We start from the raw sequence: 23,700 nt of genomic DNA on the forward strand, positions 1-23,700 counted from the left end.
AGACAGAGCTTCCCATGGATAGCACTGATACTCACGCATTCCATACTCATTAGGACTATCACTGTGCTGGGACATTGTAGTTTAGCATGTTCATCCCAAATTATTTCAACCAAAATCACAAATCTTTTATTTCTCACCAGTCTTTTGATCTTTTGATTCAGGAGATTATCTTTAAAAGGTGATTGATAGAGAGGATTCAAACAACTAGTTGATTGCATTACTTTTAAAATTCCCTTAAAATAGCCTACTGAAATTTAAATATGCTCACAAAGAAAGCACTGAACCTTAATGTACTCTATATCTGAGTTTACAATATGTCATACATAAAGATATTTTGTTATAATAGCTTTTTCTTGAATATCTCTTTAATTATTAACTAAACAAAGGGTAGTGTCATTTAATTACAGGTATCAAAATACAAAAACTTCTAAGTGTTATCAATATCTCTGGAAAGGTAAAGACAACAATGATAGTGTTAGTGTTAGTTGCAATATGCTCCAACTTAGTCAAAACTTGATCTTTACCAAAAAGATTTAATAGCCTAATGTGAGAAAATATACCATTAAATAATGGAGTAAGCTTCTGTGGCTTCAGAATCACAATATTCTTAGGTTGATCGAAACATAATGAGCTTACTAATAAATATTTTATAAAAAAAAATCTTAATGGGTACACTTATTTATTCAGAACTTCAATGTTCTTTGGAATTCCAGCTCTTAAAGTTTGGAGAAAGAAATAAAAAGTTTCATCTAAGCAAAACTAACCTTAATAGTTTTACTAAGATATGACAATCATGTGTTTCAAAATTCAAAATGATTTTAAACATCAACATAGTCTGTGTAAAAATCAACAGTTGTGAATTAAATCAGAAGGAAAAATATAAATGTTGGATGGTTCCACTTACATGTAGAATATATAGAAACTAAACAAAGGGTCAGAAAAAAGATTAAACTTGTAAGCTCACCATAGATCTGAGGCATCTAGGACAGGAGAGGAAGGGGGAATGTCAAAACACAGGGGGTAAGCACACAAGGGACTGTGGCAATGGATCACGGGTGCTATGATGGTGGAAGAACAAGGTGGACTACACCTGAGGGGGGAAATCAAATACTGTCAAAAAATTAACAACCATGTAAGAATAAAATACCTTATAAAAAATCAACAGTTACAACTATTCTTACTAAATTTTTTTTTCTGAAACTTTACCAAATTGGATAGAAACCTATGGACATGTGCACACGCAAACACACATGCACACGCACGTATACGCATGCAGACATGCACACACACACACACACACACACACATAGTTTTTACACCTCTTCTGACAAGAGACTGATAAAACATGTTTTCAGTTCAAAGGCCCAGATTTCTTTCAGTTGTAAGGTTATAGCACACCCTAGCCCAGAATAACAGAATAGCAGTTAACTCTGGCATCAAGTTAAAAGGAAACTTTAAGGGAAGATAAGTAAAATCTGAGAGGTTTTATTAAGTATTCTTGGTTGAATGAGGTGTTTTATTTAGTTGAATTATTTTATTTATTTTTACTTAGAATTTCTAATATGTAATATTTTCTGACTCTCAATTGTGCCTACCATTGGTGAAGTATAGGAAGTCAATTTACCCTAAAGATCACAGAAAGCATAAACAAATCAAACAGATTTCCACTACTCCTCTAAATTTCTCCTCCTGATCATCAAAGAGTCAGACACTTGAAGTGCAAGTATGAAATATGGGACATGGCTGGGATGGTTATTGGTGAATCTTATGCTAATAGGTAACAGCTCTCTGGAGAAAAAATGTACATTATTGAAAAATATATCTGAATATGACACATGTGGCCACCATTCAGCTAAGATCTGTACCATTATTCTTTTATTCATATGTCATACATTAAGGAACGAGCTAAAAAATGAAAAATTCTGATGTGTTTGTAATAAATTTAAACTGTTTTGCTTGTCAATCTTTGAATCTTCATGAATTCCTTATTAAACTACAATGACTATTTCCAGCATATCATAATAGTGCTACTTATATAGCACCTGTCAGTAGGAACTCAGCAATATAAACCTTAAAGGCTTTGATGGGAATGCAAATAAAATACCAATTTGCCAATGCAGCACTCAAGTCTGTAGTATCTGTGGAGTTCACAGGATTCTGATTAGTCTGACATTTTTTGCAGACTTCAGGAAAAGAACTATTATAAAACTTGGAAGCAAACAAAAGGCAAGCTTCCTAACCTTACTTGGCCCATTTTAGATTTATTCCTCTCCTTGCTCCAGGAAAACTTGAAAGGCATCATTCTTTAGTCTAAGATACTGTAAATCTAGATACTGTAAATTACTTGGTCAATGTACATTAAGTTTAATTTAGTCTGACCACCACTACTATTCAAAGCCCAGCAAATTGATTATGTTACTAAAAGGTGATCACATTGATACTGCCATTTAATGAACTCCATGTTTGTGCATTGCTCCTAATGCACAGTATTTTAGATCACTTAGTCAACTCCACTTTAATTGAATTTATCATCTGAAACCTTGACTTGATGCTAATGGTCCAAAAATAGCAGTCTTTCCAGAGTACTCCTGTCTATGAAATGCCATATATTGATGTTTTCTTGCAACAAACACTCGTCTTTCTTGTCTTTTTATCAGGGCCAGTTGTCAGTTATTGAGGTACAATTATAGAAAACTTGCATATAGAAAAAGATATTATTGACCTCTGCAAATTGACTGGCAACATCAAAATTTGAAAGTGGAGCTCAAGCAGACTTAATGGGATCTATGCAAATTTTCCAAACACAGGCCTGAAACTGTCATATGGTTGTTGTTATTTTAAGATACACATGATCTCCTTTTTCTGTTCTATCCCTTTTATTTTTACTAAGTGGAGGAAACATGTTTGCAAGACTAGTCTGACTTTAAAAAATGGCAATTGCATTTGCTGGGTTTCACCCTGAAGGATTATTACCAGTGTCAGTTGGTTTCATAAGCCAGGGCTGGAAAAAAAAAGTGAAAATGATGTAAGGTGACATTAAAACAGGAAAAGGGAGTATAGAAAAGACATGATTTTTGTAGATTTACAAAATCAAGGCAGCATTGTAGAAATTAGAAATGAGCAGAGAATAGTAACTGATTATGCTTTAATTTTTTTAAACGAAAGAAGAACCTAATTTAGTGTTGCATTGTAGTTCAAAAATAGCTTAGCATAATTCATAAGGTGCTGCACTTGAGTAGTGCTGAAGTTCCTCATTATGATAATGCCTTTTGATAACTTTTATTGAACATAAGCATTCCCACGATTAAATCTCTTAATAGGCACCTCTCTTCAGTACGTGTTGCCATAATTTCAAAGCTATGCTATACACATTTCTGTACTGAAACAAGATGATATCTAACACTGCTAACCAAAAATCTACTGAGAGAATAAATATATGGAGAAATAATCTAATTGACTATATGATTTCCAATTAAAAATTACCATCTTTACAAAGTTTTGGGCAAAGAAATAAGAGATTCCTCGTTGTGAATTATACTCATATAATCCAAGTGAAATAAAAAACTAAGTGCATCTTTGGAAGTTACTGAACTTTTTAAATCCCCCTTTCTTTTGCATATGCCCTGTTAATTTCAAATTCACAGGATAAATTAGCTAATTATACCTTTGGCTTCACCACCTCCCCCCTCATTTGTTATGTGAGGTTTGACTTCACCCTAAATTCTAAGAAAAGTTACTGATGACTCAGAGTGTTCACACCAGTTCCCTTGTTCAAATCCTATAGGATGACAAGAAGTAGTCAAGGTGTATGCTTGGCATTGAGCTGTTTGAATCCCAGTTGAGGAACCCTAAATTAAGGAGCCCTAACTTTCTATAAGGTATTACAAGCAAATGTGCCTAATCTTTGAATGATGGGAATATTATCTTTGTCATACTGAGCAACACACAAACCCGCTCCTTGCCCTACAGGACACACTGACCTACCTTGTAATTTTCACATTCTACAAACATTAGTAAAAAGATAATATGGAACAAAGAGGATTAGTGCCTCTGTATACACAGAAATAAAAATGATGCGTGGAAAACTGTCTCCTCAAGACTTCCTATTTCAAACTCACAGAATGCATTTTCTGTTCTGCATCATGTTATTTTAATTTTAATTTTTTGCTTTTAACACTACATCTAGCATCCCCATATCAACTATAATCTCTTGAGAAAAAAGAACTTGTTCTTGTGCTGACATATGTCCTTAATGTATAAATCAGTGTCATAATCTGATTTGTGTTCAATAAATAGCTAAGAAAGAGTATTGATGATGATGACTGATTGAATAATTGATTGGTAGCAGACAACCAACAAAAAATTTAAAAAACTTAAAATTTCTGTCAGTTTTCCAGAGGTTTTGCCCTCACAATGCCAACCCATCTGGATTTTTACTAACTCAAAGAATTTTAGATGTTTGGCATTATGTAGAACACATAACTATTCAATCCACAGAAATCTCACTCTTTAATTCATAGTTTCTGATACGATGTAGAAATAGTTTTTATCCAAGAACCTGGTCTGGTAAAACACATGCACATTTAGCTAAAAGAATTTTATGTAGAAAATATCCTTGAGAAGAGAAGAAATAGAAACTTAAAACAAAGGGAAAAATTGAGTTAAAATGAATTCTAAGCCAAAAGTCATGTTCACATTTTGGCAGCCAATAGATAAAAGGCTTGATTTGCAATGTGGAAACAGAGACAGTGTTCAAAGTACATCACTGATAAAACTGCTTGGAGTACATTCTGTTGGTCGACATATGAAACAGGAAAGCTTCATGATCTTTAAAATACTGCTCCTAGGAACTCCAATAATATAAGAAATCCCACTGCAATTTAGATTTTTGAAAAACATATTAAAATGATTTTAATAGCACATTAAGAAACAATTGGATACAGAAAAGAAAATGACATGGTTCCTTCTTAATAAAATTAAATATTTTATTTTTCAAGTGAAACATGTGGCAATACCTTTCATAGTTTTATTTTTTTATATTTAAGATAAATGCTAAAAGAATATCAACAAATTTTGCAAATATCATGGATCTTATTTGTGTAATAAAATAAATGAAAGCTAAACCCAAAGTCTAAGTAAAAAAAGAAAGGTTTGTTCTTTTTGAGAAAAAAAAAAAGGAATCATTTGAGATGTAAATATCTGACAAATAATGTACAACAGCAAAGGGAATTAAAAGGGGTTTGGGGAAGATATGCACAGTTCTGGTTGTTAAGGTAATTAACCTTTTTTCAAGATCATTAAAAAATGTTTTTCTTGCACACTACTAATTTTCTTTCAGGTTACAGAGGTCATTGTTTAGCAGAACAAGAGGGGAAAAAATGAGAACTGGTATTCATCTACCCAGTGCAAAGGGACCGCAAACAAAATTAACAATCAATGTTAAATTCTTTTGTTCTGGATGTGCCTTCTTACCCTGGAATCTATTATAGGTCAGTGAGATACAACTATAAAATTTGCATCCCTTGAGGTATTCATTACAGTGAAAATTATCAATGTAAAATCGTTCCTTCAGTATTTTGAATATGTCCCACTATCTCCACACTACTTAATATAAGAAGTGGTACTCTTTTTAGCATACAATTTTGCAAGAAACAATTTGTCCCAATTGCACTGCAGAGAATTTTCTTTTTGATTCTGAGTCCCGTGGAGCAGATTTCTAAAGGATAGCTATGTTAAGGACAAAAATGCTGTGCTTCAAGTACTCTTTCAAAACAGAAATGTTGAAAGGCAAAGGTGATGGAATAAATAACTGTAATACCAGTTGTGGGCCAGCACATGGTCATGCTGACCTCCTTAATTTCATAATTGCTTTAGCTTTTCATGTGTAGAAGGTTTATTTTCATGGGTACCTACTAACTTAAATACCTCTGATTTCTGTAAAAACTCTTGATAGAACTGGAGCTAAGGGCATAGCATCACATGGATCTAAAAATTATGGCTATTTCTGATTGATTGACCACATGAGGTTCCAGAAGACAAATCTAATTTACCTAGTTTCCATATTGCAGGAATTGTTTCTTTATCCAATATGAAGGCAATGCAGATAAACCACCTGCATGTGATTTTTACTAGTTCAAAGATTCTGAAAATGAAAACAACAAATAACAAAACTGATGAAAATGATGTGGAAACGTAGAATTGGTCTACATAGGCAAGAAAGATGATGATTTAGGAGGAAACATAGAAGTTTTAAAGTTAAACAAGGCTGAGTTTGAAATATCCCACATTGAAACTTACTTATTGCCTTACTTAATGAGTTTTATTCAATAGATAAATATGCACATGTATTTTTGAACAACACTCCTCATTCACAGCAAGAACTGCATGTAGCAGACCTGTAATGAGTATGTGACATATTACAAAATCAGAACATGGAGTATGACTATGAGTGTTGTGCTCATTAAAAAGATTTATTTGGATCTAGCTTACCTGTCCCTTTGCTTCTTTTGTCTCTTAATATGTCTGCCTATTGGTAAATAACAAATTATTCACTTATTTCCATTTTAAAGATTTACTTTATTTATTTATGCATACGAGAACTGAGGTGTAGGCCAGAGGTACAGGAGGATGAGAGGATTCACCAGAGACAGAGAAGGGAGCAGAACAGGTAGATCTACTGAAATACACTGCTGAGGGGAGCAATGGGCAAGACAGGAGAGGTCTGCTTTGCCATGTGGGTTAGCTCTCTGGCTGGGGTTTGAACTCATACCACAGTAGGTGGCAATAGCTGAATAGCACTGAGACTTTAGTCCCTGAGCAACCAGGGAGGTCCTTATTTTAATTTTAAATTCCAGAAAGAGAAACTGAATGTTCCATGATCTTTTCCTAAACTGGGCTGCTACGCCTGGCAAAGTTGAGCCAACAAAACACGAAATTAAGATCCCAATAGTGTGTGACCAGGGACGCTGGAAGCCCTCTGATGCTAACAAGCATGACAATGTGAACCTGCTATTTAATAATAATGGTCATTAAGCCAAGGACTAAGATTAATACAATCACTTCAAAATTCAATCTTTGCATAACTTGACTGAGCCAGTGTAACCCTGAGCTTGTGGTACTATGTTCTAACTTCATACTTAAAAAGATGTTATTGTGCAGGCCTCCCTGGTAGCCTAGGGGCTAAGTCTCTGTGGTGTCACCATTATGGCCTGTGTTTGATCTCCAGCCAGGAAGCTAACCCACATATGGCACAGTAGACCTCTCCTGTCTCACTCTCTGCTCTCTGGTGAGAATCCTCTCACTTCCCCACTCCCATACCTCTGGCTTACACTCCAGTTCTTCTACATATACACAAAAGAGGTTATCATGAATGGGTGTGATTCAGGAAATTTCCCAGGTGGTAAATTTTCCCATGGTATATACATAAAACCTCGAACTATATTATCCTTCTTGCTTTTAGAAGGGGCTCCTAAAACAGGTAGTTTTTTGTTTTGTGTTTTTTTAAAATACAGGCAAACCTGAAACGCCCTCACAGGCAGCCTGTCAGTACTTTTTTAAAAAATATTTATTTATTTATTTATTTATCTATACAAGCAGTGGGTGCAGTCAGAAGCACGGGAGGGTGAGAGGATTCACCAGAGCCAGAGCGGGGAGCAGAGCAGGCAGAAGGACCGAAGTACACTGCTGAGGGGAGCAGCGGGCGGCAGGAGAGGTCTGCACGCCATGTGGGACCCTCCTCCGGTGGCCGGGGAGCAGCCGGGGATCGAACCGGTGCTGCAGAGGCTGTGGGCAGCTTTGCAATCCAGCGCTCAACCGCTGTGCCACCGGGGAGGCTCAACAGGTGGTTATTTTTAACAGGAGGTCAACTGCTCATTACATTTCCCATATTTCCTCCCAGAAAAAAAATCTAGATTTTTAAAACGTTCTTCATGCTGGCTCATATTTATCTAAAACATCACCTTTGGCCATTCTCTTCCACTATTAACTTCAACATTTATGTTTCACTTACACCATTTTTCCCCCTTCTAGATACAGTAATTACTGAGGTCCCAACACCATACCAAAGAGCATTTGATCACTAAAAGCCAGCAAAACTGTTTCTGGCCGGGACTAAACCTGATTTTTATATTGTATTTATGATAGCTACCATTCAGAATCAACTCTCAGTGAAATGTAACAAATATCGCTTCTAATGTAACTTTCACAGCATCCTGAGAAAGGGCATGTCCTATTAATTCCACAGATAAGGAAAGAGGCTTCAGTAGGTTAGAAATTGTAAGCAATGTAAATAAAAGACAGAGACAGAATTGTTTCTAGACCTTGGCCACCCTGGTGGCTTAGGGGTTCAACTTCAGCACTATTATGACTATGGTCTGAGTCCCAGCCCTGGTCTGTCACAGCAGACCTCTCCTGTCATGTCCATTGCTCCCCTCAGCAGTGTATTTTAGTAAATCTGCCTGCTCTGCTCCTCACTCTGTCTCTGGTGAATCCTCTCACCCTCCCCCAGCGCCGCCCATACCTCTGGCTTACATCCCAGTTCTTTTAGGCAAGAAAAAAATAAATAAATCCTAGACCCATTTAACTTTAAAATGGTTTTGTTGTGCCAAAATACACTCTTTAGTTTAATAATAATGGATAATTTAAGGACCACTTGTCATAGAAGCAACTATATTGTTATTGGCCTGTGCTAATACACGAAGAATACCAAATCTGAAGCCATACAGGCTTGCATATTTTGGCCCCTACCTTTCACTAATCTTAGTGTTCAAGGATGGGGTGAGAATACACACTCATACTGTTTACTGTCTTTTGTGTACTTGTCCTTCCTATGGTAACCAGTGTTTATTTTCAAATGGTATGAGAAAGGTTGTGTCCTTATATCTATGGTCATGATACACAGAAAATCTGAGAATGGTCTAAGAGTCAGGAGGTCTAAAAACAGGTGTGGTCATGGTTTGTAATTCCCTCCCATGCAGGAAAAAAATGGGATCTGTAATATTTTACACAAATATGTTAAATTTCAAGATATTTTATTTTTGGTATTTTTAAAATTATTTTCCTAGTATTATTACTTAAAAAATATGTTTTGTTGTTGTTTTGTTTTGCTACTAGTTGACTGTTTAAATGAAAGCAAAGTAAGTATAATGTTAAGATATAATTTTTCTTCCTTAAAAAGACTAGGAGCAAAAATTTTCAAGTATTTCACACAGTAAGAAACTTCAGAGCATTTTCAGTTTAAATAGTATGTTACAAAATGTCTTCAATGTCGATTTTTGGAAACATGTATCAATAGTCCCAGTTTATAAAAAGATGAATTTTTCTCTCAATAATAGTTACATCATGATATATATTAATATAGATCATAATGACACATTATAAGTTAATATTAAAATGTAGATATTTAAACATTTTTGCATGTTTAAATGTTTAATAATTTCAGTTCACTTCTATTAATTATTTACTAGTTGGACCCCTGTTAAACTTTTATAGATAGCTTCACAAATATTTGAGGTTCCTGAAACCTCAGAATTATAATCAATGCAAAGACTCTCTTTTTTGACCAAACTCTAGTCAAGCTCTTCTGAACTCTCTTCTCAACTAGTTAGGTTGTCAGCTTGAGTTAGGTTGTCAGCTTGAGTAGCTGATGATGCTTGATAGCTGATCATTGGGTTCCTCATTCTCAACCAACCCCCAAGAGATGTCTGATCACCTTGGCTGCCATCAGCAAGAATTCCATTAGGTAAGATTAGCCAGAGCCCAAATCCCCCCTTATCTGTAATGGTTCCTTTCAGTAATTTTCAATCCACAGACCCCACCCTCCTCCTTGGTTATCAAGTCCCAGTTTTCTTTGTTGTATTCAGATTTGAGCTCAATCTCTCATCATTGCAAAACCCCATTGCAATGGGTCCTACATTTGTAGCAATGGCCATGAATCAAGTCTACCTTTCTCTATTTTATCAAGAGTCATCAAATAAGTTTTTCTTTAACATGAGTATATAAAGACTCCACAAGGAATTTTCCCTTGTGTAGCTGTTTCAAATATTCAGTGAGCTAGCATAAGTCACATGGCTCAACCCAGTGCAGGGCACCTGAGAGATATTTCGGGTTTTTTTTCCTTTCTGTGAAAGTAGACTTTCAAGAAGGAAAATCACGACTGCCATCAGTCATAAACTGAACACCTATCCAGGTTTTTATTTAGCTCGTTAATTTGTGAGCAAACAAAAAATATGTTAAAATTGGTTCAAATGAAAATGTTTTAGAGGTTTTCTATTCTCTAGGATAAAATTAATTTGCATTTATTTTTTAAGGATTTATTTATTTATTTATACAAGAACCGGGTACAGGCCAGATGCGCGGGTGGGTGAGAGGATTCACCAGAGACAGAATGGTGAACAGAACAGGCAGACTGACGAAATACACTGCTGAGGGGAGCAGCAGGTGAGACAGGAGAGGTCTGCCACACAATGTGGGACCCTCGCTGGCTGGCCAGGATCAAACTGGCGCTGCAGAGGCTGAGGACAGCTTCACAGCGCTGTGCTCAACAGCCTGCGCCACCAAGACAGGCCAAATTAATTTGCATTTCTATGGACAGGAAATATCTGCATTATTGTCAGTTTTCTACAAGGTAGCTTACAGAGTTGTAAAGAAGATCTTCCCTGATATAAGAGACCCCCAAAGGTGCACATTGTTATATAATCAGATAACCCCAAGCGGGTAAAGAATGTCCAGTGCACCACTGAAAGGACACTCAGAAAACACACTCCAAGTCCTTTCTTTTGATAATTATTATTCCATTTCCAAGACAATTTATTGACACTTGCTTTTATGTAAATGTATTAATTTTAGGATCAAATCTGTATTAATTTCCTTATCCTCACCACTAGTATATGCTCAAAAGTCTAAAAAAAATGATTGAAATAATTTATAATTGTGACTCCTACTTAGACTGCACTTTGGTTTATGCAAAAGAGCTTTCCCATGCTTCCTGTCATCCACTCAGTTATCTCACACACTGAACACTAAAAAAGCAATGGCAGTCACAACATTATTTTCAATTCAATCTAATAAATATTTAATAAGCATCTACTCCCTGAAAAAATGAGGAGGGTACTAACTCTAGTGCTTTGATTTAGATCTCTTCACATTTCCTTCCTGACGGTTCTATGAGATTTTCTTTTCTATCCTTCCTTTAACATAATTACCATGGAAACACTTGTGGAGTTATAATTCTGCTTTTTATGGGGAGTTTCTAGTCTGAGTACCAAAGGACAATATAAAAATCATAACTACCTCCCACTGGTTTATACTTCCATTCTCACAATAGTCCTTTCAACAAGATTATGAGGCATTACAGATTATTCCAAGAAAAAGCACAAAGCAAAAGAATATTGAGTTCAAAGCCATGAGGCCACATACCTTTGGCGTTTATATGATCTTACTGTTGTGCTGTTTATTCTTAAGATTACTTTTCAAGTCCATGTTCTTTGTCAGCTGACTTTCCCTTCTCCTAAAGAGTCAACACATTTTCTTTCCTTGGGGATTACAACCTTAAACCTGGCTTCAAATTAGAGAAAGTGCTATCTCTCTAGCTCTCCTGTTCTTTGCTTCTCCAGTGATAAACATTTTAGGAATAAAAAGAAACTAGTATTACTGAATGTCCAGGATGGACACAGATGCTTTGAAGAAATGAGACCTCAATTTGGGTACATTGCATGGAAGAAGTAGTCTGGAGATAGTCATGGAAAGAGATAGTCTCTGATAGTATATCAGAGATAGTCAATAAATTGTCCACAATTACTAAATTAAAGAATGGCAAAGGTAAGAAAGAGTAAAGCTCAAGATTCAATGGTTGCACAGAAGGAATAGTGGTAGCAGTTTAGATTTTGAAGTTTAAAAAAATGAACCTCTATTTGCATAAAAGTCAGCTATTCTTTGTGACTTTGAGTAATTTGTTTAAATTTCCTTGTCCACATGGACTTCTAGAAATTGTAATGTATTTACTTCATAAGGTAGTTTCCAGGATTAAATTAGATACTACCTAAAAGGCAATTATTCACTATTCACTTTCAGTACTATTTTCTCTGGTTAATTCTGTCTACCAAAGCTTTTACTGTTAATCAATACCAAGATCCAAACAAAAATAACAACAAAATAAATATGACAAACAAAACTAACAATTATTTGGAATAGCAAAGATTACAAACAGAAGTTCCAAAGGTCAAGACAGTTTATGGAATTTTTAAAGTTTATGTAATTCTAAATAGAAACACATGAATGTCAGCATCAACATTTTTATTAACAGAAGATAGAATTCACTAATCATCCCCATTATAACTTTCCATCTTAATTATCTCACAATTTCCACCCTTCTATTAAGTGATAGTTTATATTTTAGGAAATCCACCTTCTTAGCCCTGGACTATTCATATAATCACTTGACTCAACTAGGTCATTTTTATTTTTTAAGGAAGTGACCTTTATTCCGATGGTCTATAGCTAACAAGAAAGGAAGGAAAGCAGGCAGGGAAGAAGGGAGGGAGAAAGATTTTCTAATATACATACTTCTTACTGTAGAGTTTAAAAATTAATGTTTATTCTTAACATTTCTTCTCTCTTTACATCCTTAAAGATCTCATGTTTCGGGACTTCCTGGTGGCCTAGGGGTTAAGTCTCAGTGCTATCACTCCGAAGGCCTGAGTTCCATCCCTGGCCAGGGAGCTAACCCATATGGTGCTGTGGACCACTCCTGTCTTCACTGCTGCTCCCCTCAGCAATGTATTTCAGTAAATCCACCTGTTCTGCTCCTCATGCTGTCTCTGGTGAATCTTCTGACCCTCCGCGTCTCTGGCCTACACCTTGGTTCTTCTATGCAAAAATAAATATGTATATATGTGTGTATTAAATACATATATTTAATACATATATGTGAAATCTATATTTAATACATATATGTATTTAAATGTATATTTATATATGTATATAAATATGTGTATGTGTGTGTTAATAGAAATAATATGTGTGAATATTAAAAAAAAATAAGATCCTGGCTTTTGTGCAAGTCCTTAATGCCACTGAAAATTGTATAGCCTTTTATGAGTGGGCTCAGTTCCCTACAGCACCTCACATCCAAGTTGGGTTTCTATACAAGCCACTTTCTATTATCAGCATTCCATTCCACAGAGTTCTGCCAGGCCAGAACTTTTAGATTGATTTAAGCGGTAAACTACTGGCCCATTCATCTGCGCCATTTTATCAAGGATTCAAATTATGGCAGTATTCCTTTTCTACTGCTGATAAATCCTTTTATCTCAGAAGTAATTTTTGACTGAGATTTATTGACCTTCCTTTCTTTCCTCATAATAGGCAATTAGTAATCCCTTATTCAGACCTTCAATTCTAATTGTCACAAACTTAATGTGAAAGGAGAAAAATTGACCCAAACTTGGCCTAGGAAAGAAACTTTGTTCAAGTTGTAATTTACAAATCCTTTTTAGGAAAAATTATCATTCCTGATAAAAGGCTTAATTAATTTTCAAATAAATTTTAATGAGACTAAGTCCACTTTTGAGAACTCAGCCACCCACTTCCTCAGTGCACTGTTAATCTTGGGAGGGGCCTAATTACCTTTAACCAGTCTTGAAGATGTTGTTTAATAATTTAACTACATTCTTTTTTTTTTCTTTCATGAAGTAAATTAGTGATTATCTAACCATCTACTTTTCCTGTAGTATATACAAAAGAAAAGCAAACCTCATCTTTAAACTGACCTGTTAAAAGTTTTTCTTCTACATATGGTAATAAAAAAAATGTAATTATAAACATAAATGTAAATTGTTAAAAAAAAAAAAATGACCATGTTATTTTTCAAAACTGCTTTTCAGGCCTTCCTGGTGGTGCAAGGGATTAAGGCAAAACCTATGAAAGTCTCCACAGCCACTGCAGAACGAGTTTGATCCTTGGGCAGGGAGCTGTGCCAGAGGTCTGGCGTAACAGACTTCTCCTAGCTCCCCCACTGCTCCCCTCAGCAGTGTATTTCAGTCAGTCTGCCTGTTCTGTTCCCCACTCTGTCTCTGGTGAATCCTCTCACCCCCCCCCCACACCTCTGGCCTATACCCCAGTTCTTGTATGCATAAATAAATAAATCTTTATAAAAAAAACCTACTTTTCATTTTGTATTGTCTTCTCTCACCCTTCTAGCTTTTTAGTACTTTGGTGGCAGCAGATACAAATTCTTTTTCTTTTTTATTTCTGTTAATAGCTGGTACTTATCATAAAGCTTACAAACAGTCAGCTTGATTAAATGAAGATCAAACAAAGAGTGAGAAACAGACAAAAAGTTAAAGCAATATTAAGAGACATAGAGCAACATTAAGAGAATGGGAAGGAAATGGAGTTGGTATTCCAGTGTGTTTATGAGTATTTTAAATGCCATTCTGATACAACAGGCCTAGAGCAGAATAGAATATTAAAGAGCAAGTCATCCAAGGTGGAGAAAGACACGTCCGATAAGGCATATAGAAACATACTATAGGATTACAGACTTGTAAACCTATTTAGGATGACTAATAAAATAATAACAATAATGTTCTTGACTTAGCCTAGAATTAAGAAACCATAATATACCCCCAAGAATTTCTCTAAAACACAGAAGGGGAACCTACTACTGAACTTTAATATGGAGGTAACATATTGTAGGCCAGCATGTGTTTTGAAAACCCAACATATATGTAATAGATATATGGCATTATCTTTTTTTTTTATTTATTTTTTACATCATTGTTCATTTTTAAACAATTTTGCTTCCCCTATCCCAGGTGTAGTCCCCATAGAATTTCCTTCACCAATGCACCCATGCACCATCACCACAGTCCGCTGTGCTCCTCCCTCCCTCCACCTGATCCCTCTCCCTCCTTCTCCCCTGCAGGAGGTCTTTGATTTATAATTGTCTTTTTTTTATGTTTTTATTTGTATTGTTATTTTTTTTCCCCTGATGTCTTATTTGGTTCCCCTATTTTCTTCCTATAAGTGAAACCATCTGATATTTTTCTTTTTCCTTCTGACTTATTTCACTGAGCTCTTGAAGATTTGAATTTAATGTAATTTTGAACACCATTGTCATATGAGAACAAGATTCTTCAAGGGATCAAGATATTTAAGGGAATCCAGGAGCAGCCATGAAATGTGCATCACGAAATTTTGTGGAGCTAGAAGTGTGTATGAAATACACTGTTTTATAATGAATGGGTGGTCATTGACAGGGTAAGAGCTGTACTTTAAGGTAACAATCTGACATCCACTTGTCCTTGTCAATATAATTATCATGCAGTTGTAGCAGAGATACTAGTTACTTTAACAACCAATAATAATAGGCTTTATTTTTTTTTTTCAATCCAAGGGAATATAATTTATATTAGCACTAGGTCATTTAGATGATTCCAGAGACAATGTTCAAAATTCATTTATGCTATGTGTGGAATAGCAAACATTTATATCTTTTATTTAACATCATAAACAAAGCAGAAAAATGTGACATTTGATATTACAAGCTGTAAGTACCATGCAGTACTCACTTTATATGTGAACTCTTTTAAATTTTTCATAGTTGACTTATCAATTTATTTAGTTCTCAAAACAAGACTATAAAGTAGGTGCTATTATTAGTCCATTTTATAAATGAAGTAATTGAATGAATAACATGGAAGGTTAAATAAGATCTCAAAAGTTGCATGAGTTAAGTGTCCAGGCACTTTGAGTTGTAGTCCTTTAACATACTTGTCCCTTTATTGCTTTAATGAACTTCTTCCATGGGACCTCATGGTATTTAACCTCTTGTTACTTTACAATATCCCTCTGAATTTCATAGAGATTGTCCCAGAAAACATAGTCAAATGGTTAAGATCTTGCATTCTGCTTTGTGATTTGATGTAAGTTAGGTAATTTTTTAAAAATCTTTTTCCTCATCTATCCTTCTTATCATTTATTGATGATAAGTATAATATTTTCTGCCTTGTAGGGTGTTTTTTTAAGATTTATTTATTTATGCATACAAGAACTGGGGTGTATGCCGAGATGGGTGTGTGTGTGTGAGAGAGGATTCACCAGAGACAGAGTGCGGAACAAAACAAACAGACTGACTGCAATACACTGCTGAGGGGAGCAGCGAGCGAGACAGGAGAGGTCTGCTGTGCCAAATCCATCAGCTCCCTGCCCAGGGATCAAACTCAGGTCTCAGTGGCTGGGGATAGCTTGATAGCTTTCTGTCTTTATTTAACCCCTGTGCCACTAGGGAGCCCCCTGCCTTGTAGGGTGATCATAACAATAAATTTAAGTGCAAAGTGGCTACTACAGTCCTTGACACATGGTATATCTATAACTATGTATAGATTTATATTTACATATAGATGAAGACAATGATATATAGACTGAAATTGTAGATATTCATCATTATTAACAATGTTATAAAATAATTTAAAAATAAGGAGCTAAGGGTCAACATTGCTTTCTTAAGTTGCAAATACCTTTGATGGAAGGCAAGTCTTCTACAATTTTTTTTTTAATCCTACTGACTCAAAGGGCTAAAGCACCCACTATCTGAATGAAAAAGAATTGAATAGCAATAAATGAATGAATGAATCTAAAGTCTTCATTAAATACTTACTAAAATTTCTGAAACTCTTTTCTTTACTCATCAACTGCAATCCTAACAATGCTCTATCTAGCACATTATCAAACTTCCCCTGTTAGGTCTCATCCACCCCCATGCTCTGCTTTTTTTTTTCTTATTTTTCTCTGTGTTCCTTCTTTTATTATGTAAATCTCTTTATTATGTCATCTACATAGCTTTTAGTACTTAAAGTCCCACACTAATATTTTTGGTTTCAGCACATACTTTGGAATGAATTTGACAGCACCTACAGGAAGATCAAGGACTTCTCCAGACATATTCATTTGCATTGTTTTACGTAACAGTGTTTTGAATTAGCTGATTATTCAAAGTAATTTTCCACGTGTAAGGCTGTGTGAGACAACTTTCTCTGTTCGTGTTTGTTAAACTGCTATTTTTCAACAAGCTAAAATATTTATAACCAAGAAACATAAATGTGGTCTCGGGTGGGCTCTAGTATTCCTGGTGGACCTTCCCTCTTGTTTATGTTCAACCATTTACACAAATGGAACCAAATGCCCTCTTGCACAACCTCTGTATGCGTGCATTTGCCGATATCCTCTCGAACCTTATTTAATCTCATTGTGTGTAAAATTGGTTCATATGTCTGAAACACATATTGTGTCGACCTTAAATATTTTGCAGCATATTAAAAATTAATTTTTAAGTTAAAAACAAAACCTAGAGCACCAGCAAAACTAAGATTTGTTTCTCCCAGGATAGAGTCTAATTCAGCTGCGACAGCAAGATTGGATAAATGTTTTCTAAAAACATGAACTCCCACAAAGTACAAAAAAGCCTCTCTAAGTGTGGGTTAGCTCTGTTCATTGACTAAAACACTCCTTTGCATTTCAAGGAGCAGAAAGCTACTGTTCTGACTCACAAATCAGAAAATTTCCTAACTCTCTTGTGATATACTTATTTCTGGTTTCATACACACTACTGACACTAAATAAAATTTCTCTTTTATATCAGAGTTAAACAGCAAATATTCTCTTGCTTGGCCTTCTGCATAAAAGACTAACTAGGAAATCTAGCTGAGTCCATGAAATATCTAATAATCTCTTTGTTTGACTATTGTCACAAACTCCTGTGCTTCAGGGGTTCACGTTGTCAGCAAAAAAACTTCATTTGAATTTGCATTATTGGATTCAATCAGCGGACTATATTTTGTCTGCCAAAAACCTGACACCTATCGAAGAGGTGCAATTTACATATAGAGGAGTGCTAGCAAACTGTACATTTTTACTCTATCAGTGTAAGTCTGGATACCTGAATATAATATCTATATAAGACAAGAAGTCAAAATATGTCAAGTTTTAGGCAGTGATTTCTGATTTTTCTAGAAGTCTTGACTATTGAACTGTAATTTGCTAAAGCCTTCTTTCTCTCTTATTTAAGAATTGACCAAATTTGGTCCTCCCCGTGGTGCAGCGGTTGAGCGCTGGGTTGCGAAGCTGCCCGCAGCCTCTGCTGCGCTGGTTTGATTCCTGGCTCCTCACCGGCCACCAGAGGAGGGTCCCACATGGCGCGCAGACCTCTCCTGCCGCCCGCTGCTCCCCTCAGCAGTGTATTTCATCAGTCTGCCTGTTCTGTTCCCAGCTCTGGCTCTGGTGAATTCTCTCACCCTCCCGCGCTTTCTGATTGTACCTAGTGCTTGTATAAATAAATAAATAAATCTTAAAAAAAAAAAAAAAAGAATTGACCATATTAAACATTTTTTTTTTATTTTCAACCTACACTGTCCAGTATATTAATTAAGGAAAAATATATGAAATGCATATTAGATTTGTACTGTGAAAACCTATTTCTCTCCATCTCTTATACTTAATATTCAATGGCTCATAATTAAAATTCTGGAAAACATTGATGGATTTTGGTGGAAACTGAATATGAATAATATAGGTATGCAGTAGCAACATCCTTTGAGAGTTTAGGAGTTTAAAATCAGAATTTTGGAATATAAGTCCTATCTCTCCCAGTTATGAGGTAAATCTTGGAAAAATCAGATTATCTAAGTTTCCTTAGCTGATATTGCAGAGAGCAAATGTAACACTACATGAGAAAGTATTTTATAAGTTATAATAGATACATGTGTTTGTAATCGTTGTTATCACTCTATTTTATAGGAAAATACTGGAGCGTTTGATATCTAATTGCTATTTTGCATACACACAAAAAATAATTATCCATTTGACTTTCATATCTTGAGTATTTTTCTGTCAAATTAAGCACTCTCATCATGTCTATTTTTAAAGACGTTTAAATGATTACAAAAGTGCAAATGTGTGAAACCTTGAAGATTTTGCTATTCAGAGTGTCAGCTAGTTCACAGTCACACTAACAGACCAATCACAGGGCCAAGGAAGTGTTTTATTTCTCATTTAAATATTTGACTTCATTCTGATCTGACCCAATTCACTTGACACTCTCTGAACTGCAGGTGGCTAGTTAGTTGTGTAATTACAGTTCCACTGTTTCAGTTTAATACTTTGGACTCAATTTAGTTGTACAAAGAGAATGCAAGATCACCACATAGATTAGTCCTTTAAAGACTTTTGATCCTTTTGTATTTTGATAAATTTCCCAAATGCTATTATTGCTTCTCTTAAAGACTTGGTTCCTGAAAGCTTTTGCTCTTTACAAGTTTAGTATCTGCTGAAGAAAGCTGCAGAAAAATGTTCAGTAACAGAAATACTAAGCCTTCATTCTCATAATAAACATAAGATTTGAAACTTTATCAAACTTTCATCAAATGTTCATTACATTCTATCCTCTAAGTGCACGCTGACTTCAAATTGAACTTTTCATTGTAAAGTTTATGTATTTCTTTCTTTTGCCTTGGTAAACAATTCTTTATCCATCTTGAATTTTGGAGGGACTATTATTTTATTGCTTATGTGGCTTTTGTTGGTGTTTAGTGTTAATAATAGTTTTTTTATTCAGCAACATCCACCTATGGCTTGTAAAGTTTATCACATATAGGATAAAGTTCACAAATTATATTTCAGTGAAATTACAATTTGTCTCATAATTAAATTTATCTCAAAAAGCATTTAGCAGGCCTCCCTGGTAGAGCAGCCAGTTGAGCGAAGCACTGTGGAGCTGTCCGCAGCCTCTGCAGTGCCGGTTTGATTCCTGGTGTGCCAGGGAGAGTCCCACATTGCCTGGCAGACCTCTCCTGTCGAGCCCGCTGCTCCCCTCAGCAGTGTGTTTTGGTCCTTCTGCCTGTTCTGCTCCCTGCTTTGTCTCAGGTGAATTCTCTCACCCTCCTGCTCCTCTGGCCTGTACATACCCAGTGTTTGCATAAATAAATAAATCTTAAAAAAAAAAAAAAAGCATTTAGCAATGATTTTTTTTTTCCAGATGACTTTTAAATGTGCATCCTCAAAAATCTCCATTCTTTCTTTGTAAGTGAAAATCATCCTATTAGTAGGTGTGATAAAGATTTTTTTTAAAGCATAGAACAGGAGTGTAGGCCAGAAGTGCTGAGGGAAGTGTGAAAGGATAATCCATAGACAAAGTAGGGAGAGGAACGGGATTTACTGAAATATACTGCTAAGGTGAGAAGCAGGTGAGACAGGAGAGATCTGCTGCACCATATGTGGGTTAGCTCCCTGGCAGGAGATGGAACTCATGCTTCAGTGGCTAGTGAATAGCTTGATAGCACTGTCTTTAACCCCCGTACCACCGGGAAGGCCCCATATATATTTTTTTCAATGTAAGCTTCAATTCTAGTTTTTCAGAAGTGTCAGGACATTTTGTTTGAGTAAATAAAATAAAAACTCCATCAAGTTGCAAATTAGTCATAGTTTGTGTCTTATTTTTATATGTCTGTGCCAATTGGGTCATGTCCATTTTTGAATACTATCCTTCTTAACTCAGTATGACAAGCACTTAGAAATTTCTGTCAGGGTTGTATTTCAATGATATCATGGTTGCTAACCTGAGCAGGTTCTGCTAGGATATGTAAGTTCCCAAGGACACATGCCTTAAATACTTATGCTGGGGCCACAGGTTGTTTGTTTGATCATCCTCACATTATTTCATGATCCAATTATTTCTTTCCTCTCAACTTTTTCATTTTTTAATGTACTATTTCTAATGATATGGTTAAATATAGATCTATAATGATGGAGCAGTTTATATATAGAAATGCTCAAATAAGGTTTCCCAGCAGCAGATTGTTTTCCCTTCTTTTAACAAAATCAATACCTCCGCTGAACTTACAGCCCTTTATCTCCCCCAAAGAAATGACCTGAATAATGATTTGAGGCATTCCATATACAGGGGAACGTTCTATAATTCAATATCACAACTTCTTGTAGAATACACCCTAATATGTGGTGCCCGATACTTGGAGACAACTTAGAAAATGATGAGGGAAGCAGGAAGCTAACCTCCATTCTTTCTTGATCTGCTTCTCACTATAGGATGCTCTAAAACTACTAATACTCAATGTGGCTACATAGGTACAAAATTACCACATAAAGCACACATTACGAAGAAAACTGACATTTATTGTTTCTCTCTCATGCTAGGTAATTCTGTGACTTTATTCCAAAATCAGTACCCCATAAAGCAAATCTCACTATCCTTTTTATATGTGGGGTGGAAAGGTAGTACCCATGTAAAAATTAGGTTCCACGACTGACCTACTCTCACGATGGCCAAACCTGGCTTCAAATAGTGTTATTCTTCCCAAAACATCATTCTCTTAATTGGGAAATTGTGTAACTAAATTATTTTAATAATGTATTAGAAAATAATTTTGTATGAAAAATCAATGAGAAAACTGTGTGTGGTGAAGAATATCAGATAAAATATAGTGATGGGATAAAGGAAAATTTCAATAAATCTGCTAAATTGAGGACATTTTTGCCCAATGAATTATGTTTTTTTGATGTAAAATTTTCAAAAAGAAAGATATTTATTTATTTAAACTTAGCCAAAATTTAGTGAGTAGCCATGATTTACCTCTGGCACTGTGATAGATGGTAAGATGCATGTAATTAAAAGTGTAACTATGGTAAGCTATGGAGTCTTTTCCATAAGCCTCAAGGCCATTTAAATAGGAAATAGAATGCCTGGTCTGTGAGGCTGAAAAATAAAAGCCACAGGCCACTTGAATTTTATAAATAAGTCTCATGAAATGATCTGGAGCTTTTCTTTAAATAATTCACAGATATTATCTTTACATTTTTATTATTGCAAAAAAAAAACAAAAAAACAAAAAAAACTATCCCAAATAGAGTTTACCTATCAAAACTTTTTCACCTTTAGTCTTATTTAGTTAACTTTTGGTGTTATTTAAATATGGGGGTCATGAAATTTTATTAATAAATTAAGATTGTCAGTACTTTTTCTGAATTTTTAAAAAATATTTATTTTATTTAGTTTTGCATATACAAGAACTGTAGTATAGACCAGAGGTGCAAGAGGATGAAAGGATTCACCAGAGACAGAGAGGGGAGAACAGGTGGATTGACTAAAATACCCTGTTGATGGAAGCAGTGGGCAAGACAGGAGAGGTCTGCTGTGCTATATGGGTTAACTCCCTGGCTGAGGATAAAACTCATGCTGCAGTGGCTGGTGACAGCTTCATTGCACTGAGACTTTAACCCCTGTGTCATCAGGGAGGCTCTAAATCTTTTTTGACCCAAGTTATAACTTGTTTGATAAGACAGCTCCCTCCAACCTATACAGTTTTTGTGTCATATACCTAAGACTATTATCTTTGTCACCCAGGCGAGTATATATTTTCACTCATCTATTCTCCAACAAATAAGAGCTTTTCTTGGCAAATTCTTTGATTCCTTTGCTCCATGTATTACATCCAAATGATCAGATATTCTTTTGATATTATTGTCAAAATCTAAACAGAAATTGATCATTGTTTCACTGACCTGGATTAAGTCATCATGGTATCTTATTTGAACAATTATTTCAACAATTTATTTATACCTATATTCACATATCAGTCATTTCATCTGGGAGCTTCTGTGATAGTTCTGTATAAAATGTCACTTCATCCTCCATTTTCCTGACACCACTTTTTTTTCACAACACTTATCCCCACCTGAAATATCATATAACTATTGTTTTATTTACTGTACAACTTCCCCCAGTACAACTTCCCCCATTACAGTAGAAATTTATTTAAGGACAGAGATATCAATTTTGTATTTTTTTAAAACATTGATAGCACCTAAATGAGTTCATCATGGGCCTCCTTGGTGGCACAGGGTTAAAGACACAATACTGTCAAGCAATTGCCAGACTGTGGCATGAGTTTGATCCCCAGCCAAGGAACTAACCCACATGGTGCAGCAGACCTCTCCTGTCCTGCCTGCTGCTCCTCTCAGCAGTTTATATCAGTAGATCTGCCTGTTTTGCTCCCTGTTCTGTCTCTAGTGAATCCTCTAACCATCTACACCCCAGTTCTTGTATGCATAAATAAATATTTTTTTAAAAAAAGTTCATCAAATACACACATCTAAATATATATATAAAGACTATACATTTATATATATACACATATATATTATATATATGTATATATATTTATGACATGTTTATCATTGAATGAGGATCAAGAGAAGGCTGTAGAGTTTTTCAAAATATGAGAACTGACACATATTTTTTGTTTAATTAAAGGCATTTATCTAAAAGGTTTGTTGTAGGGTAGGGAGGGGGCACCCCAGAGCCTCCAAACCTGCCTGCTCTAAATAGGTTCTGCCATACTATGTATCAAGAAAAAATATACTCTAGTGCATAGGGCCTTCAGTGGAAAGGAACTTTCATACAGTTAGTGAACAATACAGAAAGAGGAAGTATACAGTCTCCATCAAGCACCCAAAGTTACCATCCCCTTGTGGGTAAATGTCCAGCCAAACAGGGTTGGCCCAGTGCAGGAGGCCCGAAATGAGGCCCGAAAGCCTATCACAAGTCTAAGGCATGTTCTGGCAGGGACCATTGCAGAATAGGGTCAGAAAACAGCCAGACAAATCTGAGAGGAAAAGAGTAAAATCAAAATC

General features: G+C 35.4%; 1 long non-coding RNA gene across 1 annotated transcript; it reads right to left on the minus strand.

Moving 5' to 3' along the window:
- Positions 1-2,952: 2,952 nt before the first annotated feature.
- Positions 2,953-16,677, minus strand: LOC129145180 (uncharacterized). The gene is made up of 3 exons (XR_008550371.1): positions 16,658-16,677; positions 6,051-6,142; positions 2,953-3,001 (listed from the first exon to the last, which is right to left on the minus strand). It is a non-coding gene; the product is annotated as an uncharacterized LOC129145180 (long non-coding RNA).
- Between the last annotated feature and the right edge of the window lie 7,023 nt (positions 16,678-23,700).

The sequence above is a fragment of the Talpa occidentalis genome, unplaced genomic scaffold (genome assembly GCF_014898055.3).
Source record: "Talpa occidentalis isolate TD23 unplaced genomic scaffold, MPIMG_talOcc4v2.1 talOcc4.9, whole genome shotgun sequence".
In the NCBI taxonomy this organism is placed as follows: domain Eukaryota; kingdom Metazoa; phylum Chordata; class Mammalia; order Eulipotyphla; family Talpidae; genus Talpa; species Talpa occidentalis.